General features: G+C 38.3%; 1 protein-coding gene across 5 annotated transcripts in view; it reads right to left on the bottom strand.

Moving 5' to 3' along the window:
- The window catches only part of cntn4 (contactin 4), a 205,124-nt gene that overhangs the window by 144,187 nt on the left and 34,318 nt on the right, over positions 1-26,619 (bottom strand). For 4 of the 5 annotated variants that reach the window (XM_044348917.1, XM_044348922.1, XM_044348920.1 and 1 more), the window contains one exon: positions 14,489-14,632. The gene's annotated coding sequence lies outside the window, so the exon portion shown is untranslated. Of the gene's footprint in view, positions 1-12,895; positions 13,680-14,488; positions 14,633-26,619 lie in introns of those variants that run through there. The other variant, XM_044348921.1, reaches the window with a different exon arrangement.

The raw sequence follows: 26,619 nt of genomic DNA, 5'->3' as shown, positions 1-26,619 counted from the left end.
TAATTCTGTGTCCCACTGGCAGTTCAGGTGAGTTTAACGGGAGCTGAAACTAATTGCAACCTGCACATTTATAGGTCTTGTTACCACTCGATTTGGTGGCGAGTGCATTGATCTGTCTCAGGGTGCTGAGGTGGAGTCCTGTCAGGGTACTCATACTCATAGAACTGTAGTAACTCTTGGTAAGTACTGTTTCTCCAGTTTTTTAAAAGGTCTGTTTTTACCATATCAGAGTCTTGCTTTGGCTCTCTCTACCCCTTTCAGCTCGACCTGATAAAGCACCCCAGCAGCTAAAGATAACACACTACTGAGCGCCTCACAAACTTGCTCTTGCCTATTGCTTCTGTAATCTATTTAGTTACTTGATGCCAAGAAAATGGACGTTGATAAATGTTCTGGCTACACAGAGTATATCCAGCTGTGCCTTATTAACAAAATGTAGGTTTAAAGTGCTTACAGTGCTTCTTGTGTTAATAACATGATACACATAATGACACATTCCTCTTACATACAGTAACACTTTTCATTTGCAAGGACACATTTCAAAGAACTAGACAACAAAAGGAAAAGTTAAAACACTTACAAATAATAGATTTCACATTGCTTTTAGCGCCGAGTACATTGATTAAAAAAACAAATAGAAAAAAGAATGAAATGCTATCTTGACTGAATTCCTTCCCAATGTACTACTGTAACATTAGTAATGCTGCTGCTATAAATACTACCACTATTTATACTAGACCTTATGCCAATGACTTCTACTACTACCACCACTACCTGTACCACCACTATTATCACTGTACTGCTGCTACTAATAGCAAGTAATTACAATAATATATTGGTTTCACTGCCACTCAGAAATTATATATAGATGTGGCTGCAGTTGATTAAAAGAAATTATGATGTTAATGCTTCTAATGATTCTTACCAATATATGCAAATTGCCTGAAAATTGAAAGACTCAGAGTTCACTTACAGCTTAATTGAAAAACTTAGCAACTAACTAAGATTTTTTAATCACTTTCAGTCTTTGCTGCACACAGATAAAAAAAACATGTCTAAAGAAGACTAGGAGTCTATAGGCATGCTAGCACTCTGATCTTAGTACTTAGGCACAGTGGTGCTTTGAACTAAAGGCTAACATGCCAACTAAAGTGGTGGACCAACAGCAAACAACCAACCAACACTGCCATCTGCAGAGCTGCTAGCATGGCTATAAATTCAAAAGAATCTTTGTGAATCAATCATACAATGTCCATGTGCAAAGGGAAGCATCTGGCAATTATGTGGGTGGGTGCACTGTCAGAAAGTTTGGGCATAACCAGTTAAAATCACCTGCTTGGTTGCCCTTTAAAGCAGCGCACTGTGTGCCACACAAAATTTAGTGATGTAGAGAACAGCCCAGAATCGATCTAGTACAAAAGCTTACTCCAAGAGGAAAATTATATCTTTGTGCAGGAGGTGCAGAATTAGCTCAAGTGGAGATAACCCGTTTGGTTAATGTACTGCACTGGTTCTAAGAGATCCATCGTCCAACGTTCAATGATGTCGGGGCCAAGAGCCAAGCAAAACCAGTAGTAATCGAAGGGACAGTTTAGGTATAAGAGGGTATCTACCAGCCGGTTTCTATCCAGAGCCACATTTACAACTCTCATGTTGTGGCACTTAATGATGCTTTGCTGGCTGACAATCACACCACAGCCACATATTAAAATGGAAACAGTAAGTTGTTTCAAGTCAAACTGGCTAATTTTCACCAACAGAGTAGGGAAGCTTTACAATAAAATCCCTTCATGTTCACATGCTGTGAAAATAGCAGAAAACATAAAAATGACAAAAGTGTGGTGTGCTTTTGACCTGTTCAGAGAAAATGAGTGAGGCAAACACAAAAAACTACTGCAAAAGCCCACCATGCTGCTTGATGAAAGATTTAAAAATGAACATTTCTACACACAAATGTTGCTGTGTTTGAGGAGACAGTGGAGGAGTATGGCGCAATTCACAGGAGAAACAACCAATACCTTTTGAGCTGCAACTAACTATTCATTTCATGATCAATAATCTACTAATTATTGTTTTGGAATATGGATTAATCATTTGGTGCACAAAAGGTCAAGCTTATTTTTTGTCACCCGTTAATAAACCCCAAACTATTAATTTTGCAATCAACATTTATTTATATCTATATTGAGAAGCTGTAACTGGCAGATGTTCTCTTTACTGTAACTGCATGTTTGATATTTATGCTAAATCAATAATTTAATAAAAAAAATTTCCTGTTGAACAACTAATCTATTAATCACTTCAGCACAACATATATTTGCTTTTATTAGCTTCCATCTTAGCTTTAAGCACTAAAACTAACACATTTAATTAGAAAGCTGTTGCAGCTCAAATCTCTGCAGACAGATACTAGAGCAGAATCCTTGTTGAAAAAGATTATATACCTAAAGGGAAACATAGCATACAAAGTGGTACAAGAACCTGAATACATTTAGTCTGAAAAGGAACATCTTTACATACCACCCACAAGGTTAAAGCTCAGTATTCTGGTGTCTATTGTCTCTTTATGGAGTACAACCTTGGCAGGTAATGCGGAGCATTTTTCCGGGTACTCTTTTTTTCTGTGTAAAGCTACCTTACATTCAGGCTTACTTAAAGTCTGGTTTCTATAGACTGTAGGCCTAAACACTCTTTTAATTACCAAAAACCAAAAGCAAATGTTGCATTTGCACCACTACTCTTGACTACTCAACTGAAACTTGATCAGGAACTCAGAGGTTTGGTCTGCTACGATCTTGGAAGCAGGTCATCAACCAGGAGGAGTGAAGCACTGAACACAAATGCTCAGATACATTTTTAGTCTTAATGTTAGTAGTTTGCTAGCATTTCATTAACTGTAGCAAACCTTGTGTTCCTGCTATTTCCACCAAATTTCTAAAAACACAAAATTTACTTTCGTCTTGATATCTGCTACACTCACCTCTCACCTTTTGCCATTTCACACATTTAATTGGTTGAAATAATGACGCCCAGGTAACATAGCATGATTATGTTTGTCTGTTGGCATTTAAGTGCTCTAAGCATAATAGCAGTGCCAGTAACCACATCACTTCATCAACTCAAAAGCACTTAAAATGCACTCATGGGCAAAGAACTATCATATTAGCCCATTTATGTGTTTTAATTAGATTTTTTTTTTTCAAATTCATTATCAGTTATTAGATGTTTTAAAGCTGGTATCCAGGATGTTACTTCAATATGTTTTTTTAGAGATACTCTAAAAAGTGCTATTTAGATGTTCATCATTGATGGCTTGTCCGCTTCATCAAAGACCATTATAATCAGAGACATAATCAATAACATACACCCAGGGCCCCTGTACAAGTGGGGGCAGTCTACAAAAGAAAAAAAGTTCTTTCCAACTCTATAATGCTACCGATAGTTTCTGTTGTCTCCTCTTTTCCTGTTCTTTTGACTGTTAATAATAAATAGCTGTATTACCAGCCACATCTGTAGCTGTTCTTGTTGCCGTCTCATTAAGCAATAACTGAGTTAATGTCTTCCAGTGTCATTTCCATACAGTCACCGTTCCTGACACCAGCTGTAGATCCACAGTAACGGGTGTAGTTGCAGCAGGACAATCATACAATGGCGTCAACACCTTTGTTGTGAAATTATTTATATATGCCACAGGCTTGAGTTTTTTTTTTCTTTTATAAAACTGTACATTTTATACTTTATGCTGTTATATTGAGCTATGTGTGTCACAGAAAAGCCCAACTGTGACAGCTCTGTGAAATAGCTCTCTGCTGTGCATCCACATCACTGCTGATATGGGTGGCACTTTTGGACAGTTTTGATTTGGAGAGTGACTTTTCCAAACTGCATCACCCTGCCACTTCTCAAGTACCAGTCCAATACTAAGAACACATCTACAGAAAAAAGTAACTAAGGCTTGACGGAAGGAATTTATTGTAAGGGCAAAAAATAGAATTTAGTTCCAGTAAAGGAGTGTTGACCATTGAACACAGAACTCATTTTCATCTGCACTATTTTATTTTAAGCATTTTAATATAACACCCGCTGCAGTTGTTTTTCTGGTGAGGACAGGCTCAGAGGTTTTTTGGTTTTTTTTTAATGCAGTCACAATTACCACCAACGTTCCTTAACAATCTGTTTAAACATTTCCAAATCCATTTCCTGCAGAAAAAAAAATAATGATACACAAAAAAAACCTTCAAAGATATTATAATCAAATTGTGTTACTTCTTTTATAAAGGGAAAAATAGTGTTTAATGGTGGCAAATCTGAATGCAACCCCCACTATAAAAACAATGCTGTCGGCTTTAACACTGTACATTACTTTACAATTTTGTTCAATATTCTGTATATATTAAATAAAGCATGCACTTTAGGGAGCATTACAGCTGCACTAACAGAAAGAATACATTTGGACATAAAGCATGGGTTTCATTAAGGAAATAAGCTTCCTGGACGTATTCACATGGTGCAGGATACAGTAAATGCAAGTCATAAATCAATCCATAATTAAGTTAAAGAAACTTCCATATTTAAAGTTGTGTAGGAGCATTTTCAACACAGCCACACTTTTTATATTGATGCTTGATTTCCACCTCAAATGATACAGATGTATTGATGACTTGATGGCAAGACTATAAGGAAAAGAGATTATGTGACCTCTGAATATGAACCTACTGTAACATATGATTTTCTGGCACAAATGAATGAAATTTGGTTGAATGGGTTTGCATTTCTGTCTCAAATGGATAGTATTCTATTCCACAGCAAAGCAAAATATTCATTATTTTGTTCTTTTTCTCCCCTCATTGTCCTTGGTTTAAATGGATGAACCAACTAATTGCACTTTGATACAATGACTACAGAATCTCATTTATCTGAACCACAGACATCTGAAATGGTCTGCTAAACAAACAGTGCCTTTCTGGAATGCCTAATTATTTCATTTGAGAAACAGATGAGATTTTGAATACCTGCACTTAGCATCTGCAGTTCTCTCCAAACTTATTTCACTACTTCACATGCACGAGCAAGAAGTTCTTCCTAGTCCTAAAAATGCTCATTAGGGAATTTTTCCTCTCTGGTTACAAAACAAATCTTTAAGGGACTGCAGTCGGCAGTGAAATGCAAGTAATTATAATGACCAGAGACAACAAATCATAATATTGTCATTTAACAATTAGAAAACATTCACTGAGCAGCTGCAACATGTGTCCATTAACTAATCAGCGTATTTCCAAATTCATATTTAAAATCTGTTTTGCAGCAAAGAATTGATTTCAGACATCACATTGTTTGTAAATGTGGAAAACAGGACCTTCATCATGTAACCCTGGCTGATTAGTTTAATTCAAAACCTATTATATAAAAGTCTAAATATACATAAAAACAGCGCATAGTGGCAGTGAACATTTTTGGGGTGTTGTCTTTGGCTGTTAACATTCTCCAGAGGCTGTTAGTACCATGAAGGTGCCCTTGAGCAAGACACTTCAGACTGTAGCTGTACACAGCAGCTCGCATAATGCATTGAAAGAGAATGATGAGAAGGATTGTGCTATGAGATGAGCTCATTTTGATTTTTTTAAAAGAGGAAAAAAAATAGAATTACCAATAATTTGCCAATAATAGCGTAAACACAAGAGACATACATATAAATACATACATACATACATACATACACACACACACACATATATATATAGATAGATAGATAGATAGATAGATAGATAGATATAGATATAGATATAGATATATATAGATATATATATATAGATATATATATATGTATGTATATATGTCGATTGCTAATAGGAAGCTGGGCATACAAGGGGAAGAAGGCCACAACATACTGAATTCAAGTAGTTTGTTTCATCAAATAAGTTTTAAGCTGAAAGTTTGAGAGAGGAGGTTTGTGTTGCAATATGATGGCATTTATTCCACAGCTGAGCTCCGCTGTACTGAATCTCCCCTGATAGAGAATAGATTGTTCTAAATCTTAGAAGATGCTAATGATTTACACGTCTGTTATATCTGTATCTGGATTACTGAATTTGACTGAAAAAAAAATCTAATTGTTATAGGTGCCAAATCCGGCTGATAGATACTTATGTAAAAACATGTGGGATGTAAATATATATTTGGAAATAACAGTAAAACAGAGGATTTCTGAAAAATATTAGAGCCAGCATGCTCAGGGTTTCACTTTACCCTTAGATGCATAAAAAGGTAAAAACTGTGCATGCTTTTATCAAGAGACACTTTAGTTTCACTGCAGTGTGGTACAGCTGTATGTGCAAAGTTGGCGGTGACTACACTAAAAAATAATGACCTGCTTGGCTTTCCCTACCACCCGTTTCAGCCACTGATATCACAAACCTCATCACAGTCAAACAGAACTCGGTCTGTACAATTTCAGTTCACCACAGATCCATCGGCCTCCAGACAAAGATTCACCTACAACTCTGAACAATTGCTCCATCAGTTGAAAATATAAGGAAATGTGTCCACTATTTTGTCTCACTATCTAATTACTTAAGCGGCTTAATTAACAAATTCCAGTTTTGCGTTCATGAAAATAACAAGCCTAATGTTGGATTTGTGATTGATTATGCCTAATATATTTCATGAAGGCAGCAGCAGATGTGTTATATTATTCAGCAGGAAACATCAACAAGCAGTGAAACATTAAAAACAAACAAATCTGTTACTTTATCATTTTGAGCCCGGTTTAATATTCCTATGCAATCCCTATAGTAACATAAAACATGTCTGGTAGCAGGGGTAACTTTACAGTGAGCTCATCATGCTTTACATTCTTATATGTCATTTCTAATGTTAATATTTTAAAATGTTCCTAAAGAAACTTAAATTAACTTTATCCAAAACTGATGAAGACCATGAGATGCAGTTGAAGAGCAAAAAGCTAGTAAGTGCACCTTGTGTAAAGATTTTCCTAGTTCAAACTTTCCTTGTGTTTTAATTTATCATGTTATATATTAACATATGTGGCTGTTGTGTCAAACTGAGAACTAACACCCCCACTGAGTTATTGGCCATTACTGCCTAGAGGCTTTAGAGTATGACATTCTTCAGAAAATGACTTCTAAGTGTGTGGTTGAAACTTTCATGTACAGTAGGTGGTGCCAATAAATGTGTACCATTAACCTTCCGGTTCACATGAATTATTAAAAAAAGCTATTAAGCCAGAATATGGCTACTGCCATTATCAAATGCTTTTACAATATATTAGCTAATTCAAATTCCATTTGAGCTACAAATGTTGATTTGAATAATGTCATCGTTACAAGTGACAAGTTTCTTTTGACTTGCTGAAATCTTTTGATTAACAAGAATAATTTTCCATAAATAACTAAAAAACCTGCATAACCACCTTGGATAATATCACCTTGCTTGTTCTAATTTACTCTTTTCACTCAAAATAATCCTCTTCCTCTTATAATCAAGACACACTGTTTACTGTGATGCTCCAATTTTAGGTTCATAAACCCTTTTGTATGCACCACTAAGCTCCTCACAAGGAAGACGCACAAAGATTTTGTAGTTTTAGAAGAAATATAAAGGAAAGCAGTCTTCTTGACTGCCACATGGAAATATCATTCTTCACAAGGCATTGCAATAGCTAAATGAGCTTTACTGTCTTCCTGGCATGACTTTTAAAGAAATGTAAAATATATATATATATTTAAATGATATATTTTATGTTTAGAGGAGATGGCCATCAACCTGTGGTCAATTTAGCCCCATTCACTTTCAGTCAGAATGGAAAATTCTCCCCAAAATCTAAAAACCAAAATGATCCAACACCCAATGCCTCCCTCCCCCCCAAAAAAGCTCATAGTCTGAGTGCTTGTCTTTTATAGACAGTTATCAATAGAGAGCAACACTGATTACGGTACATTTGTACTATTCTTTTGAGTCATCTCAGCATGTCTAGTCAGTCCTTTAATCTTGATTCAGACAAAGAAAATAACAATGCCCTGTGGGGAACACAATTTTACCGAGTGCTTACATTGTACTAAATGATGGAGGAAAGATGGCTCTCATACAACAGCCACACCCAGTGGAGCACAATAACCCTCTGAAACTGCACTGTTGTGGATCCTCAGTAAAAAAAAAAAAAAAAAAATCCACGTTCAAGTGAGGTATATTAAGAAGAATCATGATCGTGAACCTCATCCTGAAATTGCTTGGAAAGAAGGTGTTTTGCAGGCTTTATATAAGTCAGTTTAATAATGCAGTCCCAGCGTTCAGATGCCCCCCCCTCAAGTTGGTTGCTGTGTGTCGTTGCTCTTTTTAAGCACTTAAAGCCATTCCCAAGGAGAGGCAGTGTCCAACAACGTTTGAATTAGGAAACGTTGGCTGTGAAGACTACCCCGAGGACTGCGGTGCCTTGAAACCAAAGGCCTGGAAGTGACAGAGCGTCATAAAGCATCGCTAAAGCGGGGAAATTATTCTAATATGATTGGATTACAAATAGGGCATTTAAGGAACCAATGAGACTAGATAAATAGCAGGAAATGGAGCTGTCTCACTGAGCGGTCTTGGATCTTTTTTTATCATTTAAGTATTAAAAATGAACGGAGAGATGGGACTAGGTAGATAACACTGAGGAGCTCTACTGTATTATAGTCAAGTGTACTTATTCCTGATAGCTGTGGGCTCCCAATTCACAGCAGTGTGCGCAAAAACGCTTTTGATGGTGAAGATGAGACGTGTTTTTGTGTAAATTACACTCATTCATGACCTTCCTTTGACTGAATTAGGCAACAATTCTTCATCCTCTTAGAAGTGAAGCAGTGGGTGGAAGATTCTGCATGCAGATAAAAGATTTGTTTCAATGAGATCCAGTCTGTGCTTTACAGGCAAACATCAAACTGAAAGGAGCTCATTTTAAGAAAGTGCCTTTTGGAGATTTTTTTTTTTTTTGCAGTAATTGTCTTTTTTAGCTGATGTTTCAAAAAAAAAAAAAAAAAAAAGAACCCAAAACGCACTAAATTGTATCAAGTTGTAGCCGCACAGTGAGTTCTCTAAATTATTTTTCCTTCTATGCTGAAGCCACAGCTGCTTTGATACAGTAAAAACAAAATTCATCTTTTATTTATCTGCTCCATGGCTCCTGACACTCCTGGAATACAGCCTAATCATAACTATCACACCTTTTTTTTAAGAGTTTGGGTAAAGAATAAACATGTAATTTTCCACTATCTTGCTTGACAGGCAAGATTTTTTTTCACCGCTCCCTGTTCAGCTTGTCATACAACTCTATCTACTGCCAGATTCAAAGAAGTAATGCATGGCATACATAAAACCACACAGCACTGTGGTAAAGTAGTATCAAGGGTCTGCAGCTTCCTCATCCATTATGGTGTTGTGGAAAATCTCACAGCGCTGTTTACTTTGAAAACCCAGTAGAGTGAAGCAAAAAAGCAGTGGTGCTGAACGACTGACACCGAGCATTTGTTTTTATTTGTTGCTCGTCACCGTGTCTACTTGTGCGGAAGGAACGCGACCTGATGGTTGGCGAGGTGGTTGCAATAATGCACATGTCTCACATGTTACATTGTCTATCGGGGTGTGTGCGAGAGAAGTGTAATGTGAGGTCACGCACAAGGATGATATGAGGATACCCTACAGCAGTGGTTTCCAACCTGAGGGTCAGGAACCCAGCAAGTGTTGTGAGATGGATCTAAGGAGTAGCAAGATGACTACTAGGGTATGAAAAAAGAAAAAGAAAAAAAATCTACAAAAAATAATGTCTATTTTTATAAATTTCTCTAATTTTTGCTTTTTCTTGTGGAATGCTGCATATTAGGGCTGCAACTAATGATCAGCAATGAACATGACCAATGAATAAACCCGTTATTTTCTCGATTAATCAATTCATTTTGTCTAGAAAATGACAGAAAATTTTGAAAAATGCCCATCAAAATTTCCCAGAGACAAAAGTGACAGAAACATATTAGAGCTGAAATGATTAGTCGATTCATGGATTAGTCAGCTGACAAGAAATTAGTCAGCAATAAAATATTTTTTTAATCGTCCCAGTTTCTGGAATGTGAGGATCTGCTGCTTATAAACTTATAAACAACCATAAACTGAGTATATTTGGGTTTTAAACTGTTGGTTTGACAAAAAGCAATTTGAAGAAGTCACATTGGGCTCTAGGAAAAATATGATGGACATGTTTTGCTGTTTTCTGATATTTTGTAGACCAAATGATGAATTGATTAATCGAGAATCTGCAGATTAGCTGATAATCTGATGATCATTAGCCCCGTTTGAAATGTCTTATTTTGTCAAGCCAAAAGTCAACCTCTCCCCAGAACTATTCAGTCTACTATCATAACAAAGAAAAGCAGCAAATCTTCAGAATTTGAGAAGCTGACACTAGATTTTCTTAGGGCATTTTTGCTTGAAAAATGACTCAATTAGTTGATTAGCAATGGTTGCATGTAAATTTTTTGCCAGTTGACTAATCCCTTCACCTCTTCAGGCCTCTTGAAAGCAGTTCTACACTATTTAAAGACGTGCACTCTGGCGACGGGTTGACAGTAATTATGATTCATATTAAGGGGTCACAAGCAATTTAAGGAGTCAGTTTAGCAAAGAAGAATCCTCAAAGACTGAACTGCCTGTTTTGCTTTAACAGTTATATTTAATAACAAAAAAAAATCAGTATGGCACCAAATTTAGCCAAAGAGATAGAAAACTGGTGAAAGCAAAGTGAAAGATGAAGCAACAAGTCTTAGTACCTCCTCCCTCCCTACTGTACCGTTTAAACTACTGACAGAATGATGATGAGACCATAATGACTAATGTAAAGTGCCCATGTGGCTGTAATGTCAGTACGTACAGGATATCCTGTGACAAAACAAGTCAATATGAAGAGTAAAAGTGTAACAGGCTCTTCTTACTGTATGTATGTAAGATAAGGAGGAGACAGCCACACACTGTAAGTTCTCCATCATATCTCACACAGAACACTTTGTACAAAAAACCCACAGTCTACCATTCCATCTGTTCCTTGAACTAGCTTTCCTGGAGAGGCATGAAATAAAAATGACCTTGATGACACATTTCTTCGATACTTCCTGCGGAAACCACGCTTTGAAATTTTTATGGCGCGCCTCTAAAATGCACCTATCCCTGGATATTTTTAATGTCACTTCTGTGCTCCATCACTTCTGACAGGCTTGTTGGCTCTCAGGCCATCTTCGACCATTAAAAGGCTGTTTTCCTGTGAGGTTGCATCTGGACAGAGACATCACGCAGGCACCAGATATCACTTACGCTCATTAGATACCAGTCAAACTAAATGCTGCTTAGAGATGCTTCTGCAGTTATTGACATTTGTGTAGCGTGAGCTGATGCCAACTTGCGGTTCAGCTTCTATCTTGATTGTTCATCTTTGTATGGAAGGATTTTAGTCATTTGGTAAATTAGTTGCACAATCTACTCCTCACTCCCCGGACTAATTCAGCCATTTTTTAAAAAAAATATTAAACATTTATGCTTAGATCTCAAGAGAGTCTCTGCTGTCTTGTCTGAGGCTTTCGGTGAGATACTGTGTGCTCATGTTCACAGATGAAGACTGAGCTGTAGAGTCATCTTCCTGAAACCCTTTAAGGTGAAGTTGTCTCTTTTTACTCTGCTAACCTTCAGAATAAGTTTGGCTCTTGTCAAGTCAGACGATAAGTTTATGCAACAGATCATACAGAGTTACTGTAGCTGCTCCTCAGTCAGCCATGGCTTCTACAGACTTGATGGTGAACGAACAATGCACGCACATCATCAGATAGATGCTGGTATGCAGCACATGGTCTGCTCTGACTGGTTGTTATCATCACACTGACACATTTCCCTTGCACACTCACTGCACTCAGGGCTCATTTTTATGTTTCCGAAAGCAGAAAATTCTACCGGAGTCACTTTCAGTTATCATTCCAGTGAGCAATTTTGGCAGAAGTTTGGCACGTCGGATGTGCTGAAACTGCACAGATGTTCATATCTATTAAAACATATTAAAGTGGCTTTATGGCATTTGCAGGTCATCAGACTCCAGGCCCAACACAGGCTGCCGTGACCACTGGACAGCTTGCACAGTGACTGACAGATGCACCGATTAACACCATTGGAGCAGTGATACAGTGACATAAAGGCTGATTCATTATGATGTCATGAGCATCACACAATACGGGAAGTAACACAAACAAAATCAGAACTTAAAATAGCAGTTTGGGGTTACTTTTTTTTTTTTTTAAATCCTAAAGGTGTATAGGCTTAATGAAGGTGTGTTTAACCCTCCACTATTCAGGAGTGAATCTAAGAGATTTACATATGCTGGTTTAGCGTTGGTTTTCTCCCGGTTTTTCTGGCTTAATCCCGCGGTATCCAGGACTAGACGGATTCTCGTGGCCGCAGTAGGTGGTCAGCAGCAGCAGCAGCAGCAGAATAATCAACAAATCCGCGGGGATTATTCAAGGAAGGGTCAACGGCGGGGATTACTGAACATCTGCACTGATCGGAGAGACGCTCACACACCCGCAGATTACTTTACTTCCACCATGATAGTCCCACTCTCACAACAAAGTAGACAGGCAAATCAGATCAGCAGTGGGTGAAATTCAGAGAAGGCAATCCCGGCTGCTACCACCCTTATCGAGGTTTTAGTGTAATCTGTAAAAAAAAAGTTAGGATGGAGATTTTATTTCTCTCTGAGCCGCAACTACTGCTGAGCTGAGCAAGATTTAACTTGAGGTGTTGAAGTTACTATATGAAAAAGAAGGGAATAATAATTAGAATATAAAAACAACAACAACAATAATAATGATCTTACCTGTCCTCGCAGCAGTAATTTCTCAGAGGATTTCACAGCCTCAGATTAATCCGTATTTTGTCACTAAACAAAATTCTGCACACAGACATCACTGTCGAGTCGCGGCGACGCTGCTGGACAAAAACATCCGTCTGACTTGTGCGCAAAGATGCTGCTCTTTCTTTTGTTGCGCTACATTCACGGGTTGTACTGTGCTGCTCCGTGCGGCACCACTAGTGAGCCTCCATCCTGCCTCTCTCTCTCTCTCTCTCTCTCTTTCTCTCTCTCTCTCTCTTTCTCTGCCTCTTTCTCTTTCAGTGTCAGTAGCACAAGTATCTGACGACGTGGCGTCTCGCAGGTCGGATATTGGAAAGTGAAGCCTCGGTGTGCTCACTCCGATGCGTCAAGTCTCCCTCCCTCATCAGACAGTGCTGGAGCGGAGCGGGACGCACGCACGCACGCGGCCGGCGAAGAAAGAAAGACAGAGGGGGGAAAGGGGAAAGAGAGAGCGCTGTCTTGTCTGTCTTCCCAGACCAGCCTCTCACTGCTCCGGCCATCCAAGTGGAACAGACTCCCTCCTCCTCCTACTCCTTCCTCACCAACACCATCTCCTCCTCCTTCTCCTCCTCCTCCTCCTCCTCCTCCTGATGCTGCTGTTAGGATGTCCAAGCAGACTGGGATGTTGATGGACCAAATACCTTTCGGCTGGCTTGTTATAGTGTAGTAAACAACCGGTAATACCTTTCAACAGTGGTACAAAAAGCACACACTTGATACAGTACACTGCCTACTTTTTTGATTCTTTCCAATGATTCCTGTATGCATCAACTCAGGAGCTCAGAAAGAATACTTGAATCCTCAAGTTTAGTCTGGTATCTTATCTTTTGTTCAAGCAAATAAAAAACACCTTCAATAATTCATATTGCTTCACATGAAACTTCAGACTTATGTGTCTGCATGTTGAGACCAGGCAGAGATAAGTTTTTTTTTATAGTTTGGAAAATGGCCTCCGCCTTAAAAAATGTCCTTGTTTGTTTTTAAATCCATGTAAAGCTGGTATTTTTCAAGTTTCCCAGCTTTGCACTATAGCTGTAAAGCGAGCTATTCAGTTCATTTTCTAGGTCATGTCTAACAACAAACACCCTCACAGATATGGAGGTAGGCTATGTGGGACAAAATCCTGTCAAATGATGCGGGCCTGTAGCCAGGTGCATCTGTACATCTGTTTAAGGGTCCTTGAGAAAAAAAAAACAAACAAAAACAACCTTTGGGTTCCTCTCTTGTCTTACTAAACTTCAGTTCCCAGTCTGCAAATGTCTTTTTTGAAAAATAACAATCTCTCTTGTGCTCAATTTGGATTCAGGAGTGCCCTGATCCCAGCGAGAGTCATTCAAGTTACTTGCTCATGCTCGGATTGTTGAGAAAACTCTGCAACTGCCCACAGGACCAAGAAGAACAGTTTGCATGCACCAAGTTTCCTTGAGGAAAGAACTGTTGCATTCCTATGATATAACCTGAATGAAATAAAGATAATTGTTTATTGATGATACTGATAATTAGTTTTGTCAAAAGTCTTTGTCGCTTAGACTTTACAGACAGAATTGGTAACCTCACATGGAGTCCAGACACTGGTGATGGTGGTCGCTGATGACTCTGCTGAGACTGATAAGGCTGATGAGGTTGATGAAGTGATGAATCTGGCGAAGACCGGCGGTGATGGGGAGGTGGCGGGGCGCACATAACGGCAGCATGAAAGGACTACAGGTAGAGAGGGAGAAAGCATTTTTAAAAAGACAGCCACAAGATGAACAATGGAAGTGTGCTGCTGCGCTATTGGATACAGTAGATGTGACCAGTTGATGTGAACAGCTGATGGCTCAGTTGACAGCCCCTGATAATGACAGCAAAGAAAATTATGAGTGAGTATGTGTGAGAGATGTGAAAGGCATGACGCTATGAGAAACTACAGGCTCATGACTGAACTTTCACTACAGCTCCTTAAGTCTAATAAAAACAGAAATGAAAACTGCACCTGGGGGTCATAGTGACACCGTGAAGTGCAATCAAGTCACTATGACCTTAATCTTGAGTGCCACAGGTACAACAAGTCCCTATAGTCATTTCACATACCAGTCAGTGTTCCCATTACAGTGAAGAACATGCAGTAAGTGTAGTTTTCCCACAAACACCACCGGCTAATCAAATGTTTTTTCTCACTCATGTGAATGAAAACACCTCACAATCATTCACCTCTTTCTCTGCAACCCTCTGACCATTCAATAGAAAAAAAAAGGGCTACCTTCAATTAAGCCGAATTGCCTGAAAGGATCGATATTTGCCACTGATATTGACAGGGGATGCGGGGGCAGGAGGTCAAACGGGTCCATAACCTCTCTACATTTCCACCGTAAATCAATAAACTGATCGCACTAACACCTGTGAAATCCGGCTGTATTCACTGCCACCGCATGGATCCGAATGTTCAACCACACACATTTACATAATCACACAGGCTGTCAGAGCTAAAGAAGTGTGGCGTATCAGCAGGATATCTAAGTGTTGGTGAAGGGAAGTCTCAGTGAAGTTCAGTTTAAAATGTGTCAAAAGCTTTAAGGGATGATACCCAGCAGCTTTGACAGGTCGTTCCGGCACCGCATCATTTTTGCCTCAACAGGAGTTCATAGTGAAGCGCTGACCATCATTCAGCAGTTTTCTCATTCTTGAGACATTTGGTTTATATATTTGATGACGAATCGTAACTTGCTCATGATACCAGTGTATTTCAAAATGCAACTTAGACACTTTGGATGCACACGGAATTCATATAACACTGCTTGTATATCTCACTTTCAGCACATTTCATTGATTTGCATATTAATTCCCTAAAGATTTCCCAGACCTTAACCAGAACCTCAGTGAAGACAAAACCCTTTTAGCTTCTGCTCAATACAGTTGCAGTGAAAAATGCAGACTCCTATTATGGCCCTAATTGGATGTACTGTCCAACTTTTAACTGGTTTGAAGTCCAAAACGGGTCCCAAAATGTGAAATACAGACCAAACACATTCTCTCTCTCTCTCTCTCTCCCACACACACACACACACACACACACACACACACACACACACACTCACACACCAAAAAAAAAAAAAAAAAAAAACAATAAAAAAACACCCAAACCCCATTTAGCAGTTTCATGCTTATTTCAGAGGTGTGACTTTACTGGGAAGTTTTTCTCAGTGTGCCATAATTTATTCCCCAAGGAAAGTATTTAAAATGACTTCAACTCCCTCATTTACTAGGCCTGTAATAAATATATTTATGACTCCCTGGGTTTTAGGCACCACATAGTGTCACACCACATCTTGTTAGGAGTTCAGGCTTTCAAAGAGCAGGGAGATTATGTGATGATTATACAAGAGAATTTGTAAACTTGTAGTTAGTGGAGGTGTTAAACAGGGTGATCAGCGACGGTGGCAACAGGAGAAAAAAAAATTATATAATCAACCTCAAAACATTCTAAAAACATCCAGTGTCCCTTGAAACGTTTTTTTTTTTACCATTAACCATGATGAACAATAAAGTGGTTGAAAGGTAATCATTTGCCAAGGAGTAAAGGAATAGTTAAAAATTTTGGTAATTATGCTTGTATGCTTTCTTCCAAAGAGTGGTGTGAAGATCGATACCATGCCTGTACACTGAATATGAATCCACAGCCAGCAGCCAAGTTAGCTTAGCACTTAGCGGAAACAGTAGGAATTAGCCTGACTCTGTCCAAAAGTAACAAAATCCATCTACCAGTACCTCTAAAGTTCACTAATTAACATGATATCTCATTTGTTTAATCAAAAATGATGAGTTATGGTGTTACAGGGGTAATGTGATGGACTATTTCTGTTTCTCCTGGAGTCTCCACTGGTTGCCACCTCACACAGTCTTTATGCTAAACTAAGCTAACCAGCGTCTAGCTGTAGCTTCATATTAACTGTACAGACATACAGTTTGGTAACAGCAATACTGTCAATGACAGGAACAGGATTAACAAATTTATTAAAAGAGTCTGGTTCTACAATTGGTTTGACTCCAGATTTATTAGAAAACTTTTTGGAGGAAAGAACCAGGAGGAGAATTCAAGCCGTATTTCAGTCCTGTTTGGTGTAGAGTAAAAAGTGTGTTGAGTGAGTGGTTATGCATGCTCACATGTTTCACACATTGATTTAGGAGGTGTTCTGTTCCCACAGCTGTGAATCTTTTGAATAATATACTTGCAGGTGTTCTGAGATATGAGTTGTATTTTGACATTTCATTCATTTAATAAACTTTGTTGTTACAAATGCTAATTTTTAAGGGTGTCATTTCCTCCGTTTTGCTTATTTTACTGGTGTTATTTTTAGGTGCATCACTTATGATCAGCCTTTTGTTTACTTTTATGAACTGTATTTATATTGTTTTTTAAATTAGTGATGAGGTGTGCTCCTGAACTACACTGATATCCTCTGGATTAGTGTTACTACTGTTGTAGTATGTTTTTCATATGTTTCATATGTCTGGGAATTCATTATGTTTTGTAAGCTTGTCAACTGTGAGCTGAAAACAATTGTTACTTTCAAGAATCAAGTATGACAGGATATGTTACCTTGCCAACAGATGAGCTGTAGGAATTGGATGTTTTTATGTGTTTGTCGTGCTGCCGTCTATAAAAATGAAAAGAACAAGGGCAAGATGCGTACCATATGTGTAAATTACAAGTGAAAAGTTTTTAACCTAAGGCTTTTTAAATGTATGATTTGTTTATGTACTGAAATCGTGAGAGACCCCACCAATTGGCAATAAGCCTCAAGGAAGTTATCACATTTACAAAATCTTGATGTGAAAGTATATCTAAACATATGTTCAGCGCATCTATTCCTGTCACCCAGCTCGTGTGTATCTGAGAGTTTCTTTCCATGAAAGACATGTCTTCACTCTCTCAGTACCTGAATTACATGCTCAAGTCTGCAATTAATTCAACCTTTGATCCACCATTTTTCCATTATCCCGATATAAGCCTTAATTATAGTGAGAGGGATTTAAGAAGATCTACTCGTTAAAAAAAAAAAAAAATCAATTTATATGCGAGACCAGTAGTAATTAGTAAGAATGTACAGAGGATATTCCTAGTTGACCTGCAAAAGAGTGGAAAAAGAGAGATTATCTATTGGGTGGAGGAAATGGTGGTATTGACCTTGGGAATCTCACAACATGCTGGAGTAGAGATTCATTAATAACTGAATGAAGCATTTTGATTGGTCTGTGGATTCAAAAAAATACCCTCTGCCATGTACTGTAAGTACCACAGGTGTGAATTCGACTCCATATCATCTTATTCCACATCTTGTCTGTCACTTTACAATGCATGCCATCCCATGAGGCAGAGGAGCCATTACGAGAAAGTAATGCCTGTTCCTTGCTGGAAAAAAAGGCGGCGTGGTTATATTGTGTGGAGGTCTGAGCTTTCTGCGTCTACTTAGATCCTAAGCCGGCTAATGACAGCTTTGTTAACCTCTGTAAGATCTGTCCTTTCTCTAAAAAAGGACGGTAAAGCTTCTGAACCATGAAATAGAGCCAGATTTTTCTCTCACAAATGTAAACGGCCAGTTTATCGAGCTTCTATTAGCTTCAGACTAAGGTCTAAGAACAAAAAAAAATCAAGTAATGGATTAATCAATTACCGTGTTAATTAGCGCAACGAGTGAAGGATGAACTTAATTTGAAACATAGATTATGTTATTGTGATGTATGCTTAGAGCCATTGTGAACTACACTCAAAAGATTCATCCCAGTAGACTGTATGTGTAAGATTGATGCAATTGCTTTTTACTTGAGAGTGCACTGGAGAGTCACACAGATAGAACCAGATGACTGAAAATGGAATTTCTCATTACTGTCTCTCTGATATCTCAGGTTATTTTCTCTCAGAGAACACAACCACTGTGTCTGAAAGCTGGCCGCGAATGAGAGCGCTCACACTGAGGTTTCAAAGGCTCCCTGTGAAAGCCCCCCCACTGCTGCCCCAGAACCACAGAGCAGCATATGATATAGAGCAGAGCTGTCATCCTCGGCAGCCCGGGTCTCATTACTCAGGCCGTATTTATCCATCCAGGCTCAGGAAGTCTGCGTTTATCAAGCCTTTTTATCGATGGCCATCGGGGTCATTACTAGGGATGGACAGTATTTCCTGTGCAGTCATAATTAAGTCATACTGCTGCAGTCATTCATCAGTAAGGTTATAGTTTGACTGAAAGCTGCAAACGCCCTTATGACTGGCTCTTCTAAATAGTGTTTTGCAGAATTTCAAGATCACCAGAGACTCTTTGTCTTTTTTATGATGCCTTGTCAGTAGACGTGTTAATTGAGTGGTCTACACACACACTCAAAGTCACATGATTTGTGAAACCCTGATGTATGCGTTTAACAAAACTCTCAACCTTCCACATATATTAAAATCACGTTGTCATCTGGTACACCCGAGTCATCATGTATCCAACCCCCGGGGTTTTGGAACAGAGTTATGGGAGTGCTAGCAGGTGGGAGAATTACAGTGTGTGGCTTGTGTAATAGTGAGAGCTCAGCATTTTAAAGCTAATTTCAGCATTACTGTCACATTGATGTGTGTCGCTGCAATCCTGTGTTTAGCCTATTTAAAAAAAAAGATAACATTCAAAATATGCCAGACCAGGGAGGTGAAATGTTAGGTCACATTAGTCTAGAGGTCCTTGTTAAACATCTATGGTATAAATACTTGATGGTCATCAACATGCAGAATGGATCAGTGCTTTTAACCTAGCTCTTAGTAGATGTAAAGAAACAAAACATGGGATAGAAGTGAGAAAGTCAGAGACCTTCTTCAATTTGTGGCATAAGCAACGTGTAAATGTTGCTGTGAGATAATAAACAGAAAAGACAGTTAAATCTCTATTCATCCCTTGATGGAGGAGAATAACCTTGTTTATGGGCTGTGCCACAAAGCAGAAAATTGGTTCCTGAAAAAGTCATTAGCAACTTGCTTGTTTTATAGGGTGACATGCCCTCTTGTGACCAATACTGTGCATTTTTCTCTGTAAGAGCTTTTCCTTCCTTGTCAGATACTTAAACACAGGAGAAGGCTGTGAGTGGAAAATACTTACAGACACTTCCATAAATTAGTCTGGTACTGGTCTGTGAATCTACTTACTGTAAACATTTGGTTAAACACAAATATGCTGTTATTTTCACACATACAACAGGATAGCTTTAGTAATTTAATAAGTTAGGGGGAGTATAACCATTCATATTCACATGTATCTATATAGAATCATCTAAAAATATGTGCATATATGCATGAATATATCAATATTCATTTGAATGGTTTATTGCATGTGGAAGAAGCCTATTATGCGTGCTTCCATCGGCGTTCTTTCAATATATTATTTTCTACTATTTTAGTCTTAAAGGGAAACTTCGTTATTTTTCAACCTGGACCCTATTTCTCCATCATTTTGTGTTTAAGTGATTAATGAAACAACAATTTTTGAAAATGGTCCAGTATTGAGTGAGGGTGCTGCAGCCAGCAGCCACAAATAAGGCTGTAATGTTATCCTTTGGGGCAATAATGCCGTGTCAATATATGTCCACTAAAAGTGCTTGTTTTTGTCACTGACAGGCTCAGATTGTTATTATAAGTGTCTAACAACATTATGGAAAGGACCATACAGAGAAACATTTTTCTTTACCTTTCGCTTGATCCGGTCTATTTGTTATTTAGCTAAACAAGTCTTGCTCAAGGACAAGTCTTGTTCTGAAATCTCGCAAGAGTTGAGTAAATGTCGAAATCAGCTAAATATTCATCCATGACTTTGAATATCTTTTAGGTAACACTAAGCTCCTCCCGGCCCTCCTCTCTCCAACTCTGTCATGGCTGAATATTAAGCTGATTTTGACAACAACTCAGCTCTCGTGAGATTTCAGAATGAGACTTCTTGGGTGAGATTTGTTAAGACCAAGGGGCAACCTCTAGGGCTGAGAAATGAAGCCAATGCAGAAGTGCCAAAAACTGCAGTGGCTTGAATGGCCACTTGAGGCTGACTCCATAAGCGAGTCAATCCCCATAGACCACTATGTTAATATGCCCAACTTTACAGCAGAAATAAACATGTTTACAGCATGGTACAAAAAATGGTTTTGGTCTCTATAGCTAATTTCCCCTTTCATGACAACTGTACAGGGGGTGAATTTTTTATAACTCACCCATTTAAATTTTATTAAGCTGTAAAATTATGCATAATTAAGGACGTGGCTGCTTTGAGTGACAGGTTGCCAGCCTCTAGGTGGCTTGTTTCAGCAACAAGGCTTCATTCGGCCCGCCTCAGCCCCACCTCTTTGACCATTTTGGATTAGGTGACGGCTGGAGCTGCCCACTTTGAGCTTCAAAACTGCTCTTCAGAAACCAATGGGTGACATCACAGTGGCTACATCCATATTTTTTACACTCTATGGTTTAGACACAAGCGGGTAGTTCCGGGTCTGAAAAATGAAGCTAATGTGAACCTGAAGGGGGCGACTCCACTGGCTCCAAAATGAAGTCCGATTGTAAAGATGTCTATGAGAAAACGACCCTTCTTCAGTAAACTCAGTAAACACTTTCCAAATGAGTTTATGGCCTGAATCACTAGTTTTAAGTCTTCTTCAATACAGCATTCTGTTCATTTTCTAAATTATGGTCCCATTTAATTTAAATTTGATGATAAAGCAGGTTATGCTTTAGGGCGTGGCAATGTTGTGATTAACAAGTCCCTACCATGACAACAACAATGATTAGGTAATGTAAACATAGCGTAACCCCAGATTCAGTATAGGTGTAGCCGTAGTTGTCACTATTTCAGTGTGTTTTCAGTTAATGAAAGTTATTTGTAACATTTTAGTCACCTAAAAAATTCTTGTTCAGTGTTTGGTTGTAATAAAAGACCCTCTAAGGAGTCGGATGTTCAGTTTTTCCAGTAAGAACATTTTGTTTTAATGGTCTTAAGCCCGTTTTTTGCTAGCAAAAATTAGCATTAGCATTATCAAAGTTAACCATAGACTTTAAATGCACTGTGCTGACCAAGCTAGCAGCTAGCATTAGGGTCAGCTCCACCCTCTCATCCAAATGTGGTCACTTCTCATCACTTCTGGCTCCAAAAATCCAAGATGGCAATGGTCAAAATGCCAAACATGAGGCTTCAAAACGCGAGTTCACAAACCAATGGCTGACGTCGTCAGTGGCTATGTCCATTATTTTTATAGTCTATGGTTAGACACAATAACAAACAGACCGGATCAAGCGAAAGGTAAAGAAAAACTTTATTTCTCTGTATGGTCCTTTCCATAATGTTGTTAGACACTTATAATAACAATCTGAGCCTGTCAGCGGCAAAAACAAGCACTTTCAGTGGACGTACATTGACAAGGTGTTATTGCCCCATCAGATTACATTGCAGCCTGTTTTGCAGCTGCCAGCTGAAATGTTCTCGCTCAATACTGGACCAATTTCAAAAACTGTTGTCCCCATTAGTCACTTAGACACAAAAGATGGGAAAAGGGTCCAGGCTGAAAAATACCAAAGTTTCCCTTTAAGTGGCTTTTGATATTATATGTAATGTAAAATATAATCCCTGACATTCTGTATGCTGATTAATGGCACCACAGTACATTGAAAGAGATTAAAAAGTAGAATTTTCTTTCTGTCAGAAATTCTGTTTTACTAACTACCTTTTAAAGTTCTGTATACCACATTGTAACACACAGACCAGGTCCTTAGGTTAACTAAAGCAAACTAAACTAATTGGAAGTCACTGTTCAGGTCTTAATGTGGGTTATATACTGTATGAAGAAATGTTTTAGTTATTAGACATTTTAAAGGGTTAATAAATAAATAAAATTGAAAAGCCATGTTGCAGATGCCCTGTGGTGTCTTCAGGGGAATCCTTGAGGGAAAACATATTCATTATTGTACATTCTTTATAGAAATAGTTTGTCATTTTGGGAAATATGTTTGCTTTAAGTCAGATAATACCAAGATGGCTAGCTTAGCTTCAGTAAGTATAAATACCTCTAGAGTTTACTGACTAACACATGTCTTGTTTTTTTTAATTTTTTTTTATACAAATTAAACAAAGTGTAAAAATGATAAGTTGTAGTTTCATGGGGAGTTACTAGTAACTTGGCTAAGAAATAGTCCTAGCACGTAACTCCCCCAAAAAACACAACCAAGAGACAGCTACCACAGCTCGAGGCTAAAGCCAACGCAGAATTATCTTTAATCGCAATATCACCAACAGCCACTGCTGGATGTCATTTTGGAAATTATTGCTCTGTTAGTAAGATTTGAAGACTTATAGTAGCTTTGATGGGCATTGATTGACAGGAACTCGCACTGAGGCAGATTATTTTCACAATATTTCACTAAGTTTAATGTTAATTACAATATCTGCCCTGTTAGCACAACTTAGTTAAGTAGCTAATGTTAGGCCAAGTGTGCAGTGTTCACTGTTTCCAGTCAGCTAGTGTTCGCTTGGGTCCGAGGTAGCGGGGTCCAGACCGTGAAAGGCAACTCCCCGCACTCCTTATTTGGAGGGTCCTGGCTCCAGATGGAAAAGATGGCTTCTGTGTAAACCAACGGGTGACGTCACACTTCGCTACATCCATATGACATAAATGTATAGTATAAAAGTTATTTTACCATGCTGGTAGGTGGAATTTGTTACCTTTTAACAGAACATGCTAGCTATTTTCCCCCTGTTTCCACTCTAAGCTAATCATCTCCTGGCTTTAGCTTGATATTTAGAGTACAAATATGAGAATGATCTCTTTATCCATCTCTTGGCATGAAAGTGAATGAGTGTTGTTTTTTTTCAATTCTTTATTTAGAGGATAGTTGAGAACATTTCAACAACTACAAAGAAACAGCCTTGCAGTTGCAGGGACCATTAAGTCTGCAACAAATGAACAGCATGACTTGAAACCCCTTCTCATTATACTGTTTTTTAAACAATATACATCCTATAAATTTTTCAATAACTATTTAGATTCTGGAAAGAGGGACATATAGTAGCAAAGATGTACATTAACATGTTGGGATACAATCCAGTAAGTTATCTAAGTTCTGAAACAAAAAAAAAATGGTTAGGAGACCAAGCAACCTTTTCCTTAGTAGAACTGTGTGTCAGATTATTGAAACAAAACAAAACACACCGACGAAGGATCTATTAATTTATGAACTCCATAAAGTGTGGCTGTGACTGCTGTAAATAAGAAACCCATTTTGACCATGACTCAGTAAATCTGTTCATTTGTAGGCAAAGTGAAAAAGTATTTTTTTTCCATTATGAATACTTCATTAACTATATCTGTCCATTCCTTTATGGTGGGGGAGTCAGGAAGCAGCCAGTGCCTAGTGATGGTTTTCTTGCAAGATATCAGAACACCAAATAAATATTCGTTGAAGTGCCCTGAATAAAAGTCAATTTTCCCTAAAATAAAAGTGCAAAACTGGAAATGTATTTTCATATTAAATATGCCTTGCAATGTTTTTTGCATCTCTGACTAGAAATGTTTTATTACTGGACATTCCTAAAATATAGATTATGCCAGTGATTGGCATCCAGTCTCCAGCACTTTGAATCCTCTCCTGTAAAGTGTGCTTTCTATGAGTGCTGTTCCTAAAATGTTGAACTATTACATTAACTATTCATTTTCATGTGATATCTCTAAAATCAGATAGTATTTAGCCCGATATATTATTGAGGGAACATTCTTTTTCAAACTGACATGTGCCTGGCAGGTGAAAAAAAAAAAAAAACTTTAAAAACTCTGAATGTCAGGTATCTCTTTGACTTCCAGGCAGGGAGCTGTTTTGTCAAAATAGGAAAATATGAAGTAAATGAAGACATGACACCTTCAGAAGTCTTGAAGCCTCTGGGTAAAGCTGGCACTGCAGAATACTGTGAAAAAACAGGCATAAAAAGTTGCTGTAATGTGCACTGCATAAACTGAACATGTACTGCAAGTAAGAAAACAACTGATTTAAAACTGCAGAGTCTTTTGAAACAATCCTTATCCACCGCAGAAAAGAAACGCAATCTCTCATTAGGAGAAAGCATGGGTGGAACAATAACTGACTGGCCTTGTCATCATGTATTTTTGCAAGTTTCCAAAAAGGCTCCAAAAAGCATTGTCTTTAAAAATAACCTTCCTTCCAGTATAAATACATTTGAGTGGATATGACTACTTGTTAAGCTCTTGTGCTATCCCAGATCATTGTTCATTAAGTGTTAATGAACAGTGGCGGAATGAGCAGGGATATTACAGACAAACAATTAGACAAGCACTCAAACAGAGGCTGCACAGGTCAAAGTGCAGCAGATTAATTACCTCTGTCACATGTAAATGAAAATGGAAGTTACAAGAGAAAGTACACTGGCAAAGGATATGTTGATGGTGTGTAATTTTCTAAGTTACTTTCAGGCACAAAAGGAGCACAGTCTTAAGATTAAAGCCACTGAACATAGAGCTGGAGAAAAGACAGCAGCATGTACCCCGTATACACCTATGTTGCTCCAGTGAACACAGAATTTTTTTTCTCTTTTTTCCCAGATTGGTAAAAGATCATAAACAGGGGTAGAGAATAAGAAGGCAGAGGGAGAAGTGTAGTGTTTTAAGGCGTGCCACCCCATCACCCACGAGTGACGCACTGATCTTCATTTCCCTGCTCGCTGTAGCACATCTCATCATGCCTTTCCAGGTGCAGCCTTTTGAGCAGTTCCCTGGTGTCAGCTGGGCCTGCTGAGCTGCTAGAGGACATGCTAACAAGGATAAGTGGAGGGTACACTGTGTTCACAGTGGGGACATGTGATAATGTGGATGTGGGACCTAGTTAGATCAAGTCAGGCCCAGTCACATACACTTGAAGTGTTCACACATATGTGACTGCGTAGATGACAGATAGATAACAAAAAATTGACAAAATGACTAGCCTACTTCTATAATCTTCTCAACATGACTCCTGAGGTCCTTTGTATTCAACAGGGATTGCATCAACATTTTATAAGCCCATTGTGGTTATGCATGGAGACCACTATAGTCAGGCTACTATCATCATTGTAAACACCATGCTCAACTTCTATTGTATGGTGGCCTGTTTAGAAAATGACAGGAAAGAGACATTCTATAGAGAGATAAAACATTATGGGCCCTATTTTCATGGAGGCGCAATGACCAGCACAAGCAGTGCTCTGAATGTTTGGTATTTTCCTGACCTTGAAACTCACTTTGCGCATCTCTGTTGTATTTAAAAAAAATCTTTTAAAATCTTATTTGTATTTAAAAGATTTTAAAAAATCTACTAAAGACCAATCAGCTGTGTGAGCATTGAGGCTAAACTCCATCTATGGTCTTGATTTAAATTTGACAAGTTCTAATTGACATTGTGGGTGTGTGTGATGTGCTGTGTGTAATTTTGTATTTTGTATGGTGTACTTTGTACTGTTTGTTGTTGTGCTCTTGTATGTTTTTTGTTGGGGACTACAGATGCAAACTAGCTTCAAGCTAACTCTGGTGCAGTGCATCTTCAACGTTTCAAACTGCACACTGTCCCAGTCAATAAATCCATCAATCAATCAATTTTGGTGACGCAGTTCAGAGACCATGGTGCACAGGTGGAAGGAGAGGCGCAAACAGTTAAAGCTGCAAAA

The sequence above is a fragment of the Thunnus albacares genome, chromosome 4 (genome assembly GCF_914725855.1).
Source record: "Thunnus albacares chromosome 4, fThuAlb1.1, whole genome shotgun sequence".
In the NCBI taxonomy this organism is placed as follows: Eukaryota; Metazoa; Chordata; class Actinopteri; order Scombriformes; family Scombridae; genus Thunnus; species Thunnus albacares.
Note: the sequence above shows the minus strand (reverse complement) of the source record. Positions and strands in the feature narration are given on the sequence as shown.